The 23,077-nt window shown below is 42.5% G+C and overlaps 1 pseudogene; it reads right to left on the reverse strand.

Annotated features, from left to right (window-relative positions):
* Positions 1–13,440: 13,440 nt before the first annotated feature.
* On the reverse strand, positions 13,441–14,950 carry LOC101139605 (V-type proton ATPase subunit B, brain isoform-like; annotated as a pseudogene).
* Positions 14,951–23,077: the final 8,127 nt, after the last annotated feature.

The following is a 23,077-nucleotide window of genomic DNA, read 5'->3' on the forward strand; positions in this document are numbered from 1 at the left end:
TCACATCTGACCCCTCAACACTCTCTCCTCCTATCCCAAAGGACTGGTTCCAGCAGGAAAGTCTCCTGTTCTGTCTTTTAAAAGGGAGAATAGGTGGGTTTTTTTTTAAGTTGCTATAAAACAGATGCCCGGTATACAAATGTTTGGATCATATGAAATGTATAAAGAAGACAGTAACAGGCAACTGAAATATTTTCCACCCACCTCTGCCATGATATCCTTTGTAAACATTTTTGTGTTCATTCTTTCAAGTTTTCTCTAAGAAATAGAAAGACAAACATCTTTTTAATGAAGATAGGATCATATTAGAAATAGTTATAATTTTTAAAAGGTAAAATCATGACTCTTAAAGAAATATAAAATGAGTGCTTGTCAAAGATTTTATTTTACTCGGTTATTAATGAAATAATATATTAAAGCCAGTTCAAAGGAGAATCTGATTAACGGACAAGTATATATAGGCAATCAAGAATGCAGAAATAAATTTGATAGATGAAAAATTGGTTATTATTTTTAGGGTAATAAAATGCGATGTTTGGAATTGTCTCTACATTTATTTATTGTACATTTATGGGACAAAATTTGCATTTCCATGGGCAAGGATAATTTGCATTACAATTACCTCTAGGGGGCGTATCTGAGTCTCACAGCACCAACGTATGTTAGCAGTGGTGAATCCATATGGATCTGCATCAACCTCAATTCCTGCCTCCTCAGGAGAAAGAATTTTTCTGAGGTGTTTAATGCAGAGTAAGAGACTGAGGCAAATTTTAGAGCAGGAGTAAAAGTTTATTAAAATTTTCTAGAGCAGGAACCAAAGGAAGTAAAAAGCTACACTTGGAAGACAGCCAAGTGGGTAACGTGAGAGAGTCCAGTGTGTGGTTTGACCTTGGACTTGGCGGGGGGGGGGTCTTACACATGGCATGCTGGCAGGGTTGCGTTACTGTTCCCCTGATTCTTCCCTTTGGGTGCGTTGTCTGCATGCACAGTGGTCTGCCAGCACTTGAGAGGGGCGCATATGCAGTGTGTTTACTGAAGTTGTGCACATGCTCACTTGAGGCATTTTTTCCCTTACCAGTCCGGCGTTCCTACAGGAGGGACATATAGCCGTTAAACTCCGCCATTTTGCCTCTGAGTGCGCATGCTTGAGCCCACTTGCCCAATTCCTGAGACCTTGTCAGGAAGCTACTGATCACCGGTTTCAGGTGTTTTCTATTGGGAAACTGCCTTTCCCTAGCACTGGCTTTGACCAATTCTCATTTTAGAGAGATAGTATAATAACCACCTGATGATCACCTAACATTCCGAGTGAGAGGGGTCCCTCTCCTGCCCTGCTCATGTCTGACTACCTACCTACTGTAACATTACTATTACTTTTCTAGAACTCATAGACTTGTGAAATAGCCTAGTCAGAGACAGGGAAAGACCCCTATAGAATCAGGTAACCCCCAAAGAATCTAGACAACACACAGTATGCCATTAAAAGGACACCTGATAAACGTTCACAATTTGTCACCAAAATATATATCATGGTTACAATAGCTAATATTTGGGGAATGCTTACTCAGGGAGTGTCAGGCACTGTTTTAAGTACTTTATATAAGTATTATGTCACTTTTTATAAGTATTATTTTACTTATAACGTACTTTGTAAGTATATTATTATTATTTTGAGACAGAGTCTCACTCTGTTGTCTAGGCTGGAGTGTGGTGGCACAATCTCAGCTCACTGCAAACCCTGCCTTCTGGGTTCAAGCGATTCTCGTGCCTCAGCCTCCTGAGTAGCTGGGATTACAGGCGTGTGCCACCACGCCAGCTAAATTTTGTATTTTTAGTAGAGACGGAGTTTTGCCATCTTGCTGAAGCTGGTCTTAAACTCTTGGGCTCAAGTAATCCACCCGCCTCGGCCTCCCAAAGTGCTGGAATTACAAGCGTGACCAACTGTGCCCAGCCTGAGATTGTTTTGTTTTTGTTTTTTAAGAGAATTTCCCTACATCTTTGCCAATAATAAGTAATATCAATCTTTTCAGTATTTGCTAGTCTGATAGGTTAAAAAAAAGGTATCTCGGTGTTATTTGAATATACATTTATTTATTTATTTATTTATTTTTTAGAGACGGAGTCTCGCTTTGTCGCCCAGGCTGGAGTGCAGTGGCGCGATCTTGGCTCACTGCAACCTCCGCCTCCCACGTTCACGCCATTCTCCTGCCTCAGCCTCCCGAGTAGCTGGGACTACAGGCGCCCGCCACCACACCCGGCTAATTTTTTTTTAAATTTTTAGTAGAGACAGGGTTTCACTGTGTTAGCCAGGATGGTCTCGATCTCTTGACCTTGTGATCTGCCTGCCTTGGCCTCCCAAAGTGCTGGGATTACAGGCGTGAGCCACCGCGCCCGGTCTATACATTTATTTTTATCACAAGAATCCAAGAGTTATGCAAAGATAATTATCAGTGCCAGAGATTACTTCGTTCCTCTTCCTCTCCCCCTAGTGGTAGAGCTATAAACTCAAAGTAAGGTACAGAAAGAGATCCATCTAAGGCCATCCTGCAGGTTAGAGGCAGAACTAGGATTCTCTCCAGGGTTTCTGGCTTCTTCCTGAAATAGAGCCTTTCCTGTGGACTTTCCTGCCACCAATGTTGCTTTTAGTCTGAATACCAGTGGGAATGACTGGGGACCCATCAGTAGTAAACTCGTCCTTCAGTTGGTCAATCAATAGGGATATGATTAGCTAGGCTACCTGAAAAAAAAAAAAAAAAAGAAAACTGAATTTGTATGTATCACTAATGGGCCAAACACTTAAAATAATAAATAAATAAATAAATAAATAAATTTATTGAGACAGGGTCTCGCTCTGTCACTTAAGCTGGAGTGCAGCGGCACAATCATGGCTCACTGCAGCCTTATTCTCCTGGGCTCAGGTGATCCTCCTATCTGAGCCTCCAGAGTAGCTGGGACCACAGACGCATGCCACTACGCTGGATAATTTTTAAAATTATTTGTTGAGACGGGATCTCCCTATGTTGCCTAGGCTAGTCTCGAACTCCTGGGTTCAAGTGATCCTCCCACCTCGGCCTCCCAAAGTGCTGGGATTACAGGCATGAGCTACCATGCCCAGCCAAATGTAAAATAAATAAATAGACTACAAGAAAAATGAGTAAGTTAGTTCTATAGTTTCTTCTATAATTTATAAAACAAATCATAAATGAAAGTTTTAACAAATTGGACTACAAAATGCTTTAAAATGTCTACATGACAAAACAAAAACAAATTTTTTTGTAAAAAGTAACTACAAATGGACTTGAAAGACAAAAGGAGAATTCACCCCAGATCCCAGTCTTTTAAACACAAAAGCACATATCCGAAATCATTTATGCATTCACCACTTGTCAGGCCAATTATAGGATTAGCAAAGATAATGCCTGTGAGCCCGGGCTGTTCAAAGGCATTTTTCATCAGCCTAGGCACGGCTGTTAGAGCTGTCATTATGATCTTTGTGATTTCCAGCTCTGCAGCCAAAATCTGTCTGGAAAAAGCATCGGACATGGAGACAGGTGTGAAGGGGGAGTTGTCCATTAATCACTTTTCCTCCAAAGTGGAAAAGAACTCAGGTTTTCAAACTAGCCACACCCAATTTGAATCCGGGCTCTGCAGCATTTGCCTTTCCTTTGATGAGATGTATACCATCTCGAACCCTTATCTCCTTGCTTGTAAAATGGGTCTATTGAGACCTGCATCTCCGAATGTTTTTGAGGAATTAATAAGATGATTAGTGTAGACTGCCCAGCACGCAGCCTCACAGGTATTTTTTTTTTCTTTTTTTTTTTTTTGGAGACAGAGTCTCACTCAGCTGCCCAGGCTGGAGTGTGGTGGCACAATCTTGGCTCACTGCAACCTCCAACTCCTAGGTTCAAGTGATTCTCCTGCCTTAGCCTCCCAAGTAGCTGGGACTACCAGCACCTGCCACCATACCTGGCTAATTTTTGTATTTTTAGTAGAGATGGGGTTTCACCGTATTGGCCAGGCTGGTCTCGAACTCCTGACCTTGTGATTCCCCCCGCCTCGGCCTCCCAAAGTGCTGGAATTACAGGCGTGAGCCACTTCGCCTGGCGGAGCCTGGCACTGATTAGACAATCAAAAAATGTGTGCTCCCCCTCCCATTGCCTTCTCTGGGAGCTCACCCAGGCTCTTCAAGTCATTCGTCCATCAATATTGGTTGGGCAACTATGCATGCTGGGTACTGTGCAGGTGCTGCAGAGACCAGCATTAGCATGGGAGAGGCACTTTCTGCCTTCCTGGAGTTTACAGTCTCACTAGGACATCAGACACGGGACAGATAATTTTACAAAAACAAATTACTTAGAATTGAAGGAAAGCTATGAGGAAAAGCAACCCAGATTGTATCAGGAGCTTCTTGACTGAGTCATATGGGATGAGGTGGCAGGGAGGTGTTCAGAAAGGTCCTCAGAGAAAGGGACCTGATGGATGGGGGAATTTGTGTTTGTTGAAGCCGTCCAGGCTGAGAGAAGACCTGGTAAGGTCTGAACAAGATGGCACAGGGTTACCTGGGGTGAAATAATAAGAAATATAAATATTGGTCTCTGCCCGAGTCCCTGGCACAGAGCTCCTAAAATTCTTACAATTTCCTGAGACATAGGTGAACTAGGAGCATCTTTTATTCTAGTATTTGGTCTTTGACCCCAGCTCCTGACACAGAACTCCTAATTCCTTGGAATTTCCTAGGTGATAGGAGTATCTTTGTTTCAATAAGGCAACTCTTATTGGGCTCTCGGATGGGGGCTGGTCACCAGAAAGGCCAAGCCACTGTTAGAAGCTTGGAGCTTTCAGCCCCACCTCCATTCTCTAAAGAGGGAGAAGGGCTGAAATGCAGTTAATAATCGATCACGCCTACGTGATGAAGGCTCTATAAGTATCCCTGAAGTATGAGGTTCAGTGAGCTTCTGGGTTGGCCAACACATCTGAGTGCCAGGAGGTGGTGCACCCCAACTCTATGGGGACAGAAGCTCCTGCAATCAGCACCTCTCCAGACGTTGCCCCATGTGTCTTTTCATCTGGCTGTTCATCTGTATCCATTATTTTAACTTTTATTAAGACACTGAAGGCTTGGCATGGTGGCTCACACTTGTAATCCTAGCACTTTGGGAGGCCGAGGTGGGCGGATCATCTGAGGTCAGGAGTTGGCCAGCCTGGCCAACGTGGTGAAACCCCGACTCTACTAAAAATACAAAAATTAGCCAGGCGTGGTGGTGCGTGCCTGTAATCCCAGCTACTAAGGAGGCTGAGACAGGAGGATTGCTTGAACCCAGGAGGCGGAGGTTGCAGTGAGCCGAGGTGGCGCCACTGCCCTCCAGCCTGGGCAACAGAGCGAGACTCCATCTAAAAAAAAAAAAAGAGAGAGAGAAGACACTGGTAAACGTGTTTCCCTGAGTTCTGTGAGCCTCACTAGCAAATTAACTGGACCCAAGTAGGTGGTAGTGGGAGCCTCGATTTATAGCTCATCGGTCAGAAGTGTAGATGATAACCTACTACTTGCAATGTGTATCTGAAATGGGAAACAGTCTTGTGAGACTGAGCCCTTCACCTGTGGAATCTAACACAATCTTTAGATAGATAGTATTAGAATTGAATTCAGTAAGAGGACACCCAGCAGATGTCCCCTGGAGAACTGCTTGGTGTGAGGGGAAATAGGAAATATACCCCCACATTGGTGTCAGAGTGTTGTGTTGAGCGGTACATGAGAATAGATACATACTTCGGTTTTTTGGGTTTTTTTTTCTATATTTAATACCTGGGGATACCAAGCAAAGGCCAGTGTGGCTGGAGCCTGGGCAGGGCAGTTGCCACTCAGGCTCAGCACTCCCAGCTTAGGAATTCTGGCTCCAGCACCCCACATGGATTCATCCCAGCTTCAGCCTGGACATCCCGGGGCCAGGAATGCACTACTTCTGGGGTGACCTGGTCCATATGGGGGCTAGTTAGTGCACCCAGAATTTCAAGTGCAGCCTGCTGGCTGCTGCACCACTGCAACCAGGAAGTGGACACCCAGCCGCAAGTTCTTGATCTTAACGGTGGTGCAGTCACTCACTCTCCTTTGCCAAGGCTCACTTTCCCATCTCTGATATTTATCCTGTGTTGTAATTACCTACTCAAATGTCTACCTCCATTATCTTAGGAAGCTAAGGAGAAGGAAGTATGCCTTCCTCCTCCTTCTGTCCCCAGCTCCTAGCACAGACCCTGCACACCCGAGGTGCTGCAGAGAGCACATTTGTCGAATGAATCATAAACGATACTTTGCAAATATTTACTTATTTGATCTTGGATAACTGTTACCCCCCAGTTCTATGTTTTGTTGAGCATCTACTGTGTGCTAGACACATAGACACATTAAGTATAGAATCTCATTGATTAACATATATATATATATATATATATTTTTTTTTTTTTTTTTTTGAGGTAGGGTCTTGCTTTGTTACCCAGACTGGAGTGCAGTGGTGTGATCTTGGCTCACTGCAACCTCTGCCTCCCAAGCTCAAGTGATCCTCCCACCTCAGCCTCCCAGGTAGCTGGGACTACAGGTGTGTGCCACCATACCCGGCTAATTTTTGTAGAGATGGGGTTTCACCATTTTGCCCAGGCTGGTCTCAAACTCCTGGACTCAAGTGATCTGCCTGCCTCAGTCTCCCAAAGTGCTGGGATTACAGGCAAGAGCCACTGTGCCTGGCCCTTAGCCCTTTATTTTAAAAAAATTCAGATAAACAGACAAGTTGAAAGAACAGTACACACACATCCTTCATCTAGATTCAGTAATTTTGCCACAGTTTTTAAATCTCTGTGTGCATGTATGTACACACAGATACACATGCACACATATATACATGCTCACTCTCTTTCTCTCTCTCTCTTCCTGAACCATTTGAAAATTGCTGATATTAAGACTCTTCGCTTCTAATATCTTTAGCAAATATCTCCTAAGAAGAAGGCCACTTTCTACATAATCATGATGCCATTGTCACAATCAATAAACATAAGACACAAAAGTAGTGTCTAAGAACAGACCATGTTTGCATTCTCCTGTTGGCCTGATATATCCTTTATAGCTTTTTAATTTTCGTCCAGTAGTATAGAGAGCACATAATTCTCATAACTCTCAAGTCTCCATTAACCTGGAACAGTTCCCTCCCCCTACTTTTTCTTCAGTCTTTCATAATGAAATTAAAAATTTTATTATTATTATTATTTTTGAGACAGTCTTGCGCTGTCGCCCAGGCTGGAGTACAGTGGCGCAGTCTCAGCTCACTGCAACCTCCGCCTCCTGGGTTCAAGCGATTCTCCTGCCTCAGCCTCCTGAGCAGCTGGGATTGCAGGCATGTGCCACCACACCCGGCTAATTTTGTATTTGTAGTAGAGTTGGGGTTTCGCCATGTTGGCCAGGCTTGTCTCAAACTTCTGACCTCAGGTGATCCACCCGCCTCAGCCTCCCAAAGTGCTGGGATTACAGACGTGAGCCACCACGCCCGGCCTCATAATGAAATTTTGAGAAATCCAAGCCAGTTGTTTTATAAATGTTCCACAATTTAGGTTTGTCGTTATAAGGTTAAGTTATACATTTTTGGGCCAAAATGCTATTCAGGTGATTCTATGTCTTTCCAGGGTGTCACACATGTTGTCAGCTTGTCTCATTACTGGGGATGCTAAGTTTCATCAGTTGGTTAAAGTGGTGGTTATCAGAAATCTTCCTTGTAAAGTTACCTATTTATCTTTGTAATTAATAAGTAATTTCTGGGGAGACACTTTGAGACTATGTGGATCCAACAACTTCTCACCCAGTGTTTTAGCATTCACTGATAATTTTACCTGAATCAATTATTTCTATCATGGTTGCAAAATAGTGTTTTTCTAATTTCATCTACACTTTTTCTTTTTGGTTAGAATATCACTATATACTCATGGATTCTTTTTTTATACACTCATGGACTGCATAAATTCAATGTGTAGAAATCCTTTTTGATTCAATGTGTAGAAATCCTTTGAGTAGAGGGATATTTTTTAATTCAGTGTGTAGAAATCCTTTGTGATCACTTTTCATTTTCATATTCAAATTGTCTCATGTTTGTCCAGTGTGAGCTGCTTGTTTGAGCTGGCTGCTGTGTGCTTTGATGTGGCTCCAATAGCTTTGAACCTTCTTTGTTTTCTGGTACCAGATATTCCAGGCTCAAATTTTACCCTTATTTTATGGAGGGGGAAAAGGAGGCTCAGAGAGAGAAAACGGCTTGCTTTCTCACAATGTTTGGGAGATCCTGCTCAAGCTCAGGACGTTCAATTCCAAATTTTTAGGAAAGCAGCTAAACTGGAAGGCCAGACAATCCTATAGTGCAGAAAGGACCTCATAAAGAGATGTAGCTAAATTGTTAGCTGTCTGCGCACAGAGCTTGCCTAATAAGATGGAGACATCTGGATGGTATCTTTGAACTTACACAATTAGTAACACATTTCAAAGATATTTTATTTATTGAGGAAGTTGCAATGTGGGGGATGAGAGCCTGGGTTTTGGAGTAAGGAAGAACCAAGGTCTCCTTTAAGACTCAAGCAGATTCAGCCCTTGTGTGTCTCTGGGTAAGTTACTTCACCTTGTTGAATCCTAGACTTTTTCCATCGGTAAAATGGGGTAATCATACCCACCTCATAGTTAAATGGGTTCATTCATAGAAAGTGCCTAGTGTAATGTCTGGCACATGCTGATGCTCAATAGACAAAAGCTACCTTTACCATCAGTGCCGTTGCTATTATTATTATTAAAATCTGAGAAAATCCTGTTATTCAGTGGGTTAATGTGATAGAAAAAACAATAGATTTAGATTCTTAAAGACCCTCGCCCACCCTCTGTGACCTAGGATAAGCCCTACTCCCACTCTTGTGAACTTCATTTTATTCACACGTAAATCAGGGTTCATAATCTCTTCCCTGCAAACTTCACAGCATCACTCAACGGATTTCATGAGCACAAGGTCAGGATCACCAGCCTGATTAACATGGTGAAACCCCGTCTCTACTAAAAATACAAAAAATTAGTCGGGCGTGGTATCTTGATTTTGGGTGGCCATGCACCCAGCTCTAAATTCTACTACTTCTAGTAAGAAAGGCTATTGGGAGACACTTTGCTGTGCCTGCCTCACTGCTACATCTTGAAAAGTAATAGAGAGACACAGGAAATGGCATCACATATGGGATGCTGACTCACAGCACCGATCCCTTCCGGAGGGGAGCAAGCAGTTATCTCCCCACGGGCACTGTGAGCCTCCACAAGGCCGTTCTACTGTGCTATAGGAGCCAGCTGCTCCTGGGTCATGGGTGGGGTCTGTTAGGTGAAGAGTGAATCCCACAGGCCTTAAGTCACTGTCACTTTTGCCATGAAGTGAATTCCTTGATAAGAGGGAGCATCGTGTGACATACGATGACTAGGTAAAAGCTTCTATAAGCCCTCAGGCTGTGGTGCTGGTGGAGGCATGAAGGGCAGGGAAAGCAAATCCAGATAAAAAATAAATGTAGGGTTGGGCATGGTGCCTCATACCTGTAATCCAAGCACTTTGGGAGGCCAAGGCTGGAAGATCGCTTAAGCCCAGGAGTTACAGGCTGCAGTGAGCTATGATTGCATCACCATACACTAGCCTGGGCAACAGTGTGAGACCCCGTCTCTAAACAAATAAATTAAATAGTTAAATAAATAAATGTAGGACATTGCCATGAGAACAATTTGGCTGCTACAGATGGAGTTAGTTCCCAGCTGAGAAACAGGGAGGTGTGGGGCGGAAGGAAGAGTGTTAGCTTCCTTCCTTCTCCATGAGAGGGAGGCACAGAGGAAAGGCTGCAGACCAAGATGGTTAGTGGGTAGGAATTCTCCAAGTTCTCTCGCAAGCCCCAGATATCACCATCCTTTCCTAAAGGAAACCTGGCAAAGTCATGCCGTTGGCTGTCACTGAAATTCAGCAACTCCCCGAATCTGAGTTTGGCTTTAACAATCTCGCACCCATGGCCCCACTGAACAGTTTCCATCTGGCCAGAGAAAAGTCGTGAGTTTCACTTTGTGCCTTGTAGCAAACATCTCAAGACATGAGCTTGTCATTATCCTAAATCAAGATACCTGATGCTTTCAGAAGCAGCCACCCTACTGGTTTCCACATCTTTCATCTCCCTTTTAGGTGGCTGCGAATTTAACTTCAGCTTGTCCAAAGTCCCAAATTACCCAAAGAGATTATGTGCTTAGCCACTGTCTTCCAAGGGCTGGTCGTTCCTATTCTGGAAGACAATTAGGATTCTCAGTGCCTCGCTCCCTGTCCAGCTCAAGAATCATGGATCACTTGGAGGAAAAGCTAAGCTCCTGTAATAAAAAGGCAAACTAGAGTAGCCTATTTCCCCTTGAGGTGAGTGGCCCAGAGCAGCAGGGCAGCTTTGGTTCTTTGTCACTCATTCTTCCCCAGGGCAGTGTTCTCTTCTGCATCGGTGCAGCTGGGTTCTAGCTGGTGGGAAAGGAGAAGACAGTGGAGGAAGCTTGCTGGTTATCTTAGAACCCAGACCCAGAAATGACACGTGACTCCCACTTTATTCCCCTGGTGAGAATTCAGGCACCTGGCCACCCTAAACACAAGCAAGGCTGGCAAAGACAGTCTAGGGGGACAGCCATGTGCCTGGCTCCCATTATACTTAGGCAAAAAAGTAGAATGGAAAGCCTTTTGGTGAACACCTAGCAGTCTCGGCCACATATTCCAAATAGCTCCTATTTCCTTGAGGGTCTGAATGAGTTTTCTAGGACTGCCATAACAAAGTATCATGAACTGAGTGGCTTAAAACAACAGAAATTATTGTCTCACACTCTGGATGCCTGAAATCTGAAATCAAGGTGTCCACAGGGCCACATTCCCTCTGAAGAGGCAATGGAAGGAGCTGTTCTCCAGACCACACTCCTAGCGCCTGGCAGCCATAGGTGTTTCTTGGTTTGTGGCTGCCTCACTCTAATTCTCTCTTTTTTTTCTTTTTCCATTATTTAACATGTTGTTGTTGTTGTTGTTGTTTGTTTGTTTGTTTTTTCCCCAAGACAGAGTCTTGCTGTGTTGCCTAGGCTGGAGTGCAGTGGTGCGATCTCGGCTTACTGCAGCCTCCACCTTCTGGGTTCAAGCAGTTCTCCTGCCTCAGCCTCCCAAGTAGCTGGGACTACTGGCACACGCTACCACGGCTGGCAAATTTTTGTATTTTTAATAGAGACAGGGTTTCACCACGTTGGCTGGTCTCGAACTCCTGACCTCGTGATCTGCCCGCCTCAGCCTCCCAAAGTGCCTGCATTACAGGCATGAGCCACCATGCCCGGCCAACATGTATTTTCATTTTATATCCAAATATCACATGTTCTACATTAAAATTATACTGACTTCCCCCGTACCCTACACCCTAAGAGAAAAAAAGAAAAGAAATTTACACAATTTGAAAGGTAGAATGCATGGAGTAGGGAAGTTGCTATTGCACCCAAGTAACAAAGAACAGAGGGACCAAACAGTCAATAAGGCACAACTGCATAGAAGACAGCTCAGGGCTTGCATCAGGAAGGAGCAGGAATAAAACTCCAAAACTTCTAAGTGCCACGACCTGTGCCACAACATTACCCTGAAAAGGCAGAGGTAGGTCCAAAAGCAGAACCAAATCAGGGATTTTCCAAAGGCTGCTTCCTAACAGAGTTTAAAATATCCACAAACATAAGAGCCTTTGCTTCTCACCTTGCCTTCAGCATCTGGTAAACACTTTAGAAACCTAAACCACTGTTCACATGTCAGAATGTAGAATGGCTATAGGTTTTTCTTTCTTCTTTTGTTGTACCCCAAGCAACCACTCTATTAATGATTTTAGTCATGTGATTCTTCTGCATGGAAACTCAGTAAAGGTCACCAAAGACAAGGCTTTTCACTGCTATCAGATAAAATATCAGCTGTGCAAAAGTTGCAGGATTCTGTGTGTTGCTCAGAGAGGGAGAGCTGTAAGACACAGGAATCTCAATGCATATGTAATAAACAGGAAAAGGAAATTTCTTTTACTCATCTATTTATTGTATAAGAAAGAGCAAGTAGGCAGTCAAAATCATCTGCTAGGCTAGGGGTGATGTCTCATGCCTGTAATCCCAACACTTTGGGAGGCCGAGGAGGGAGGATCACTTGAGCCCAGGGGTTCAAGACCAGCTTAGGCAACATAGTGAGACCCTGTCTCTACAAAAAGAATTTAAAAATTAACTGCATGTGGGTAACACATGCCTGTAGTCCCAGCTACTTGGGAGACTGAGGTAGGAGGATTGCTTGAGCCTGGGAGCAGCTGTGCTCACACCACTGTACTCCAGCCTGAGCGACAGAGCAAGACTCTGTCTCGAAAACAAACAAACAAACAAACAAAACCAACCAACCAAGCAACCAAAGAAACTATTTGCTTAGAGCAGCAGCACAGACCCACAGGCACATCAACAACCCAAAAGAAAATTCTCAAGAAAGAGCATCTTGGCTCTTTTGAAAGGAGTCATCTTTTAGACCTGATCTTGCCCCTTTAATTTAGAGACCAAAGCATTATAACTCAGAGGCCGATACTCTTGAGGAGGTTGAGAGGTAAAGTCCAAGAGACCCAGATAATGAGAACATTATTAGGTAACTAACTATATCACTGTGTACAATGCAAACATCAATAAGAAAATGTCACCTGCATCCCTGCAGCTACTTTAAGCAAAGCACTGAAGACCCAGGTTTTCTGAATAGGGAATAGTTTGAAGTCTGTTAGCAGTTTAAAGCATTCAACACCGGAACAATATGTTACGTATTCTTTGTTTTTAATTATAGGTTAACACGGTAAACTCCAACACAAAGGTGAGGCTAGGGGAGTGCTAAAGGAATAAAGAAAACAGAACCAGCATTTCACAAGTATATTAAGCAGTGATGAAACAGCAGCCAGTGCTTTGCAGAGTCTCAAGGGTAAAATTTACTTTGGTGCTGTGATGGTTAATACTTAGTGTCAACTTGATTGGATTGAAGGATGCAAAGTATTGTTCCTGGGTGTGTCTGTGAGGTTGTTGCCAAAGGATGTTAACATTTGAGTTGGACTGGGAGGGGAGACCCACCCTCAATCTGGGTGGGCACAATCTAATCAGCTGCCAATGTGGCTGGGATAGAAGCAGGCAGAGGAATGTAGAAGGACAAGACTGGCTTAGTCTTCCAGCCTGCATTTTTCTCCCATTCTGGATGCTTCCTGGCCTTCAACATCAGACTCCAAGTTCTTCAGCTTTGGGACTCTTGGTCCTTCGACCACAGACTAAAAGCTTCACTGTCAGCTTCCTTACTTTTGAGGTTTTGGGACTTGGACTGGCTTCCTTGCTCCTCAGCTTGCAGATGGCTTATTGTGGGACTATACTTTGTGAGCATGTGAATCAATACTCCTTAATAAATTCCCCTTTATGTAGATATCTATCCTATTAATTCTCTCCCTCTGGAGAACCTGACCAGTACAGGTGCTCTTCAGCATATCTTTGGGGAAGATTAGGAACAGTTGCCAACCAGTATCCAAAGTCTCATAGACAGTGTGATTTTCATGAGGACCCTGAAAAATAAAGTTCCTCTCAAACTTCTGCAGAAATTCCAAGTCAGGAAGATCATCTGAGCTAAGGGCTTCTTCTCCAACTACAGCAATCATGGCTTGTACATCCTTCCCAATAGCTTGCCTACAGCTGGTTACATACATCTGCATGATTCTTCCTGGTCATCCCTTCTCCAATAGCAGACTTCATGAACAGTGATAGTTCAGGCAGCACATTGATAGGTGGGTAAATCTCTCTCTTGTGTAGCTGTCCACATAGATCTGTCCCAGTCCGTTCAGAGATGGGTGAATGATATCATTGGCAGGCATGGTAAGAGTAGGAATTTGAGTAATCAAGCCATTTCTACCTTCTCCTTGACCGGCATGTTCATATATAGTGGCTAAGTCTGTATAAGTGTAACCTGTGAAGCCTCGTCAACCAGGAACCTCTTCTCTGGCTGTAGAAACCTCTTGAAGTGCTTCAGTAGATGAACTCATATCTGTTAGGATAACCAATACATGTTTCTCATATTGGTATGCCAGAAATTCGGCTGTGGTTAGAACCGGGTGAGGGATGACAATCCACCCAATAGTTGGGTCATTAGCCAAGTTCAAAAACAGGCAGATGTTGTCCATTGAGCCATTTTCTTCAACACCAGATTTGAAGAACCGGGCAGTTTCCATGTTTACATCCTTAGCAGCAAATACAATTGGAAAATTTTCCTCAGTGTAGTCTACGTCTTTGGATTCATTTAGCAAACCAGTCTGGTGGCAGATTTGAGCTGCAATCTTTGTGTAGTAACCCAGCAGCAGAGAAGATAAAAATTTTCTGCCCCGGCAATACTGTTCATACCAACTATGGCTGAAATGCTGATCCGAATCATGTCCTCTGGGTAGATTTGATGTTGAGGATTGGTTGGCCATCCCATGATATCAAAGAAATCTTCAGCCAGTACAAGAGGACCTCTGTCAATGGGTTTTTCCCAATCCAACTAATACCCAACAAAGCATATCCTCAGACACTGATGTTTGGAGAATATCCCCAGTCCCTTGAAATACCTGAACCACTGCCTTGGGGCCACCAACTTCTAGAACTTGCCCATGTCTCTGTGCCATCTAGCAATGTCCAGTGGACAATATCAGCGTCTATGGGAAACTTAACGTGATCTAAGATCACTAGTAGACCATGGACTCTTGATACTGTGATGTATGTAAGGCAAGGCTGGGAGAGGTAGTTCCAACTAACTGCCAGCACCTGCTCCTGAGCTCCCACCACCAGCGGGCTTGGGTAGTTTGGGTGTGGCCCATTCATAACCCCACACATTGCCTGCAGCGCCATCATCTTGACATAGCATTTTCCCTGTGTGTCTGCACATTGTCTTCCCTCTGTATTTGTCTGTTTCTGTGTCCAAATTCCCCTTTTTAAGTGACATCAGTCACATTATATTACTATTAGGGCCTAGCCTGATTACCTCATTTTAACTTGATTATTTCTGTAAAGACCCTATTTCAAATTAAGGTTGCATTCAGACATCCTAGAGGTCAGGACTTCAACACTGTTTTGTGTAGGGGTTGGGGATTCAACTCATAACAATTCAACTCATAACAAAGTCTGTTGTCTGCAATCAGCTCTTGGGTGCTGATATCTGTATGCTCTGTAACAGAAGCAAACCTAAGCAAAGAAAGAGAATGTACTGGAAGTATATTGGGTAGCTCCTAGAACCAAAAGAGAACTTCAACAATCAGGCCTCGGGAGAGGCAAAAATTCCTGGACATCTCCTTAGGGCCTGCCTTCCAGATGATTCTGCGTCAGTATCCTTCTGGCCAAGTATCCTTTTTCTCAAGATACAAATTCTTGGAAGAGTCAGTTGGGTTAGCCTGTGGTGGAACCAGGACCTGTTTGGGGCTTGTGAGTGGGATCAAGTGACGGACAATCCTGCTAGGGCCTCATGGGGTAGAGGAGGGGCAGTTCTCCAAAAGAAAGTGAGGGGCAGCCACTAAAGATGGGGGAGGCATGTGATGTGCAGGTGAAACCACAGGAGTTTGCTACACATTGTACTTTGTTTAAGAAAGACTTCTGCTCTGCAGCTGTGTTTCTAAATGTTATGGCACTTAAAGGAGCCATTTAGTCATCTGGAAAACGCAGAGTTGTGGGGAAATGCAGTGTCATGTGTTAAAAAGAGCACTCTTGGTGAAATCAGGAGAGCAGGCTTTGTTTGGCTTTTTTAAATATTTGCAGATGGTATAATTCCATCTTGAAAACAAGGGAATCAACTGAAAAGCTCTTGGAAACAGGAAACTTCAACCAAATATCAAGTTACTAACTGGAAATAAAAATAATGCCATACAGATCAATTAGAAAGAAAGCATAAAAGAACCAAAGACGTTATTCAACTTAGCTACAAAGGCAGCTTGTAAAAGAATAAACTCGGAAAGAAGCGCAAAGCGCATCTATTAAGAGAAAACATCAGATTCTCCTTGGAGGCGTAAAAGACAAAGGGTAGAAAAACTTGGGATAATAAAGATATAATTTCTCCCTAGATAAATGGATTAATTCACTGAAAGATTTCAGGTGAGCAAACAAACAAAATCAAATCTGAGCCAATCAAAATCCTAATTAGGTCTTTTAACTTGAAAATATGACTCTAAAACTCATAGGAAGAGTCCCTGTCCGTGGATGTCATATCCTCAGCCAAAAAACTTCCCCCCAGGTTTTGATTTTTGGTTCTGTCATTTAATGATCTGTGAGACCTTGGGGCAGGTAATGTAACCTCTTTGGACCTTCGTTTTTTCTCTTGTGAAGAGGGATAATCCTATCTTTCTGCTTAACAGAGCTGTAGCAATGATCATGTGAGAGAAAGTATTTGGAAGTGTCTTATAAACTGTAAAGCACATTTCATGCTATAGTTGCTATTTTTATTCTTCCATGATGCCAGATAAATAGGAAAAATCACAATGCAAAAGGAGTCCATTGCTCTGCAAGAAGATAAACACCTCTTATTAAACTCGGATACATCATGATTTGTAAATATTTGATTCCTGTGAAGGAGAGTAAAAAGCTAATGCAAGCTGTTTGCTGCTCAGTAAGTGAGGGCTCACTCTCTGGTTATGGAACTGGGCAAAATGCTTATGGCCTCCCCTCTGTCTCCAACCCCACACCCCTGTGTTGTCATCTGTAGAGTGAAAGGTTTTGGACTTCAGGGTGTTTGACAGCATGAACTTTGGGTCTCTACAGATCTTGGTTCAAAATGTAGTGCCAGCAATTACTTTGGACCACTTATTATTTCTTTTCTTGGGTTCCAAAATCCATCAGACAGACATGATAATAATCTGTATTATTATATCTAGTAGTATTTCTCAAAGGGATGATAATAATATCTACCTCATCAATCTTCAGGAAGACTTGAGAGTTAAATGGGATAATAAATACTAAGTGCCTGGAACCTAGTAAAAGCTCAATAAATGAGCATTATAAATAATTAACTATCATAATTACCATCATTATTATTACTCTAAGGGCCTTTGCAGCTTTAAAATCTAGGATAACATGTCAGAGAAAAGCTAAAACAGGGAGGAAACAGAAAAGATTCCCTTAATACGGCTTGAATCAGTACTTGCAAGGGAGAGATTTTTCTGGAAGATGGCTTGTGTATTCATCATAAGGCCTCATTTAACCTTGGTGACTCACAGAGTTCGGCTGGGCCTGCTGTCCTCTGGAAAAAGGGGGATAGAGGAGTAAGGAACCAAAGGGGGCTAGACAGGGGAAAGCCATGGCCTGGAGACCACAGTGGATGGTTCCTTAGAGAGTCTGATCCAAGGTTTTTAACTTTTATAAAATATATGTTAAACTGAGAAATTTCTTTTTCTGCAAATAAGTTTTGAGGTAGGGACTGTTGGTTGCCAAACCAAAGCTATGCCCTTTTCATTCCTTGACAGCGTAGCTCTGATAATTGTTCAGGATCAGACAGCTGAGTGGCTCAGAAGAGAATGGTGCAGCCTCAGGACAAGGGGCAGGAGGAAGCCTGATTACTTTGGCCAGTGATTGGTTTAGAAATGGGCATGTGATGCAATTCTGGCCTATGAGATATCAGGGGATGTAAGGCATGTCATCTTTTCCTTAAGAAAGAGGAAAATTTTCCTATAGAAACCCTGCCTGCTCCTGGGCTTCTGGGTAAATTTTCCTCATCCTTAAGGAAAGGGTGATGTACCTACATCTCTGGCAGGAACATAAAACAGCACAACCCCTATGGAGGGTACGTTAGTTTCCTATCGCTGCTGTAACAAATTACTACAAACTTGGTAACTTAACACAACACAATTTATTCTCTTAAAGTTCTGGAGTTCAGCAGTCTCCCTGGGCTAGAATGAAGGTGTTGGCAGGGCTGTGCTCCCTCTGAAGGCTCCAGGGAGAATCCGCTTCCCTGCCTTTTCTGGCTTCTAGAGTTTAGTTCCTTGCATTCCTTGGCACATGGTTCCTTCCTTCATCTTCAAGGCCAGCCACGTAGCATCTTCGGATCTCTGTTCTGTCTTCATACTGCCTTCCCCTCCATGGTAAAATCTCCTTCTGCCCCTCCTTTATAAGGAAACTTACGATTACATTTAGAGATCACTTCGATAATTCAGGACATTCTCCCCATCTTAAGATTCTTAATCACATCTGCAAAATCCCTTTTGCCATATAAGCTAACATCCCAAAGTTCCAGGAATTAGGATCTGGTTATCTGTGGGGGCCATTAATTAGCCTACCACAGAGGGAATTTTGGTACTAACTAGCAAAATTACTTGTACATTTATTTTTTTCAAGGTCAGGGTTATTGAGGTATAATTTACATATAGTAAAATTCGTTTTTGAGGGGGGTGGGAGCAGTGTTTTGCTCTTGTTGCCCAGGCTGGAGTGCAATGGCACGATCTTGGCTCACTGTAACCTCTGCCTCCTGGGTTCAAGAGATTCTCCTGCCTCAGCCTCCCGAGTAGCTGGGATTACAGGTGTCCACCACCACGCCCAGTTAATTTTTGTATTTTTAGAAGAAACAGGGTTTCACCTGGTTGGCCGGGCTGGTCTCGAACTCCTGACCTCAGGTGATCCACCCATCTTGGCCTCCCAAAGTGCTGGGATTACAGGTGTGAGCCACTGCACCTAGCCATATTTTTAGTGCACAATTGTATGAGTTTTGACCAGCACATATAGTTGTGTAATTATATCACAATCAAAATGTAGACCAGTTTCATCACCCCAAGAAATTAATTTATGTTGCCCCTTAGTAGCCAAACCACCCCCTTGGCTTAGCCCCTGGCAACCACTGATCTGTTCTCTGTCCCTGTAATATTGCCCTTTTGAGAATGTATAATTGGAATCATAGCATATGTAGCTTTTTAAATCTGGCTTCTTTCCCTTAGCACAGTGCATTTGAAATTCATCCATGTTGTAGTGGGTCAGAAGTTTGTTCCTTTTTATCATTGGGTAGCAATTAGATTAAATAGATGTATCACAATGTATTCATCAGATGAAAGAAACTTGAATTGCTTCTAGTTTTTGGTGATTATGAATAAAGCTTCTATAAATGTTCAGGTACAGACAAATGTGAAAATATGTTTTCATGTCTCTTGAGTAAATATGTAGGAAAAGGATTGTTGGCCATATTATAAATATATTGCATGTTACATTTTATAAGAGACTGGCAAAATGTTTTCCAAAGTGGCTGTACCATTTTGCATTCCCAATAGTAATGTATAAGAGTTCCAGTTGCTCCACAACCTCATCAGCATTTAGCATTGTCAGTTTTCTTTCTCTTAATTTTAGCCATTCTGAGAGGTAGGCAGTGGTATAGTAATCCCACTTCTAGATAGCTATCACAGATATGCAGTAGCAAAAATATAAAAAGGTGCATGTGCAAGGCTAGCCACTGCAGCTCTATTTGTAATAGCAAGAAAATGGAAACTCAAATTTTAATCAATGGAAAACTAATTGAATAAATGATGGTACATCCCCCAAATGAAGTATTATGCAGCTACTACAAGGAACAAGAAATTACTCCACTACTATGTGTGATCTCCAGGATATATTTTTAAGTAAAAAGAGAAAAGTATGTATAGTATGCAATCATTTATCTACAAATAAGAGAAAAACTATAAAAATTTAATAAAATATTACCATAGCAAAAGGGAAAGAATAGAAAGGAAGATACAGGGATGGAAGCTAGGCTTCTAAAAATATAGCTTTAGAAGCTAGCTTCTAAAAAAAAAGTAGATTTAACTTTGGAACAATGTGAACATTTTATGTAATTACACGCAAAATTAAGAAAAAATCAAATTCCTAGAAAGTAAAAATAATGTTAAATTAAAATGACCCTGTGTGTCCAGTTGATGACATAACCACACAAAGAAGACTTTAGTGACCTTAAATCACTATCATTCGATTCTATACTCCTAGAAGACTATATCTGGTAAAAAGAGCTGTGTATTACAGGATTAAAATAATAATTATGTTGATGTCCTTAAAAATTAAGATATTTGGCATAGTTGATAGGAGATATAAATCTAAGATTGATAAGATTGAGCAAAAACTCTATAGTCCTCCACTTCAATTGGAAGTATCAGTATGGATGCATTATACCTTTTCTTTCTTTCTTTCTTTCTTTCTTTCTTTCTTTCTTTCTTTCTTTCTTTCTTTCTTTCTTTCTTTCTTTCTTTTTGAGTCAGGGTCTCACTCTGTCACCCATGTAGGAGTGCAGTGGCATGATCAGGGCTCACTGCAGCCTTGACCTCCTGGGCTCAAGCAATCCTCATGCCTCAGCCCCTCTAGTAGCTGGAACTACAGGTGTGCACCACCATGCCCAGTTAATTTTTTAAAAACATATTATTAGAGACAAGGTCTCACTTTGTTGCCCAGGCTGGTCTCGAACTCCTGAGCTCAAGCGATGCTCCTGCCTCGGCCTCCCAAAGAATTGGGATTATAGGCATGAACCACTGAGCTTTGTCCCTTTTATCTTTAGAAAACAATATACATCTCCTAGCTATGCCTACTAAAAATAATTGAAATTCAAGTAAACTGTGAAAAGAAAAACACTTTTTAAAAAAGAGACGAGGTCTTGCTAAGTTGCCCAGGCTGGAGTGCAGTGGCTATTCACAGGTGGAATCATGGCTCTCTATAGCCTTGAACTGTTGGGCTCAAGTGACCCTCTTGCCTCAGCCTCTTGAGTAGCTAGGACTACAGATGTGTGCCACCATGCCCAGCTTGAAAAACGCATTTAAAAGACAACCAGAGAAATATAAATGTTATAGTATATTTACTGAAACTCAGAAATGATTGTCAATATGTTAAACTGTGATAATGGTATTGTATTTTTTAAAAAGAACTTGTACCTTTTAGATATATTCTGAAATATTTATAGAAGAAATAATATATCTAAGATTTGCCTCAAAATTATCTGAGGGCAGGGAAAGGAAAGGTATGTGAACATGTAGATGATTCAGGATGAGTATTTAGTGGCAATTGTAAAAGCTGGGTGGTGGGCACATTAGGATCATTACACTACTCTTTCTACATTTGAGTGGTTTTAACATTTTCCATAATAAAAAAGTTGTTTTTTTAAAAAAAGGAGATGTGAAGATAGTTGTCTGAGGGCGCTATGCTCAGAGCTGCTGCAGTCACTTTGTGAGAATGAAAGAGCAAGCTTAAGGCCTAAAGCATCCAATTTGATAGGTATTCCATTTCTATAAATTCAAATTTCTTAACTTAATTATAAAGCTAGTTAATGCGAAAATGAGGCAATTATGATGGACACAATATTGAAACTAGGGTTTATCCATGTATATTCATGAGACTTTTTTGGTTGCAACTAATAGAAACGTTAGCATAGTTTAGGCAAAATTTGGAGATTTATTATGGAAATTCAGAATTCTAGGACAGAAGTGCCACCAAGACTCATGAAGAACATAGTTCACAATATCAGGTCCCTCCATATCCTTTCTCCAGCTCTCATCGCCGCTCTTCAGCATTACCATGACTGTCTATCACCACCCTCTCATTGCAGACCAGCTTCCTTCATTTTCCAGCCCACAACATGGAAAACTTGCACAAGTCCAAGTTCAGCCATTCAGATAGAGACAGGTTTTTTTCTCCAGACCCAGTTCCAAAACTTCTGGAAGAAGAGCTTGATTGGTCCGGAAGCTGAGATTGTCCCATCCAGTGGGGAGAGCCCACTCCTAAGTGAGTCATGGCCAGAGTTTAAGGCGTGTGTGACATGGCTGCTCCTGTGGTTCCTGTGGTGTTCCTGTAGGGAGAAGAGCAATTCCCAGAGACGTGTAGGTGGGAAGTGGGAGGCAGACAGAGCAATAGGTATCTATATAGTTGAGTCAGGCCAGATCATGAGATCATGAATGGGTGCAAAAATTGCTGAGAATGATGCCTTGGGCAGGTTGAATTTTGGTTGACTGGGGAAAGTCAGCCAGCAGGGCAAGGAAGACTTGGTTCCTGGCTGCCCCAGGGTGCTCACAGGGGCTTGCTCAAGTTCAGTGGTCATTGCAGCCCATGGATAGTCAGGAACCAGCCAGACCAGAGGTGCTCAGGCCTTGGTGCTCAGGGAAAGAAAGGCTATATCAGTGCTCAAGGGCCCATCTACTCCCACGCGAGGGAGCCCCCGCCACACTGCTGTCTGGCATTTGTCCCACATTGTTCCAGTTCTTACACCATCAGGCTTAAAAATACAACGCAACAACTGTAGCCTTCCAACTGTGCAGCCTCTGACTTCCACCTTCCATTCTAGTGACATAGTATTGAGAACATCCTGACTCACACCCATAAGTAGTTGCAAACTGAAATCGTTTTTCTTCATCTTCCGTTGCAACGTCAGTCTGGCTTTTAAGCTACTTTTCAATTAAACTGATCCAGAAGCTTGAGAGAGAAGTGAGTAGAAAATGTTTTATTTGAGTTGAAATCACTAATCTAGGCAATAGCTGTGGGTATTCTGTAGTATTCATTTGAGTCAGGAGGAAAAGAGCATCCAAGATTTAAAATAAGTACAAAAAGCATCCAAAATAGAATAATAAAATCACCAAATCAAATAATCAAATTGACTTAGTTGTTACACTGGGATCCTAATGAACCCCAATGTTAGCCCTACTTGACTCACAAGATTCTGGTAATGGGTCACTGATAAAGCCCAGGTAAAGCAACCTCACCCCCCCACCACCCCCAGTGCCCACCACACCCCGCCACTGCAAGGGAGTCTCACCAATGAAGGCCATCCATGAAGAGGGGCAGTCTTCAGTTCATTAGGAGAGTATGTATATGCTATGCTATGTATTTGCATAGAAATGAATAAGGTGCTTCCACATTCTCTCCTTTATTTGATCCCAATAAAGGGAGTTAGATAGGACAGATGTTATTTTATAAAGGAGGAGACTGAATCTCAGAGAAGTGCTATAAAGTATCCCCGTTAGCCAGTGATAAATAAAGAAGAAAACAATT

The sequence above is a fragment of the Gorilla gorilla genome, chromosome 13 (assembly GCF_029281585.2).
Source record: "Gorilla gorilla gorilla isolate KB3781 chromosome 13, NHGRI_mGorGor1-v2.1_pri, whole genome shotgun sequence".
Lineage (NCBI taxonomy): Eukaryota > Metazoa > Chordata > Mammalia > Primates > Hominidae > Gorilla > Gorilla gorilla.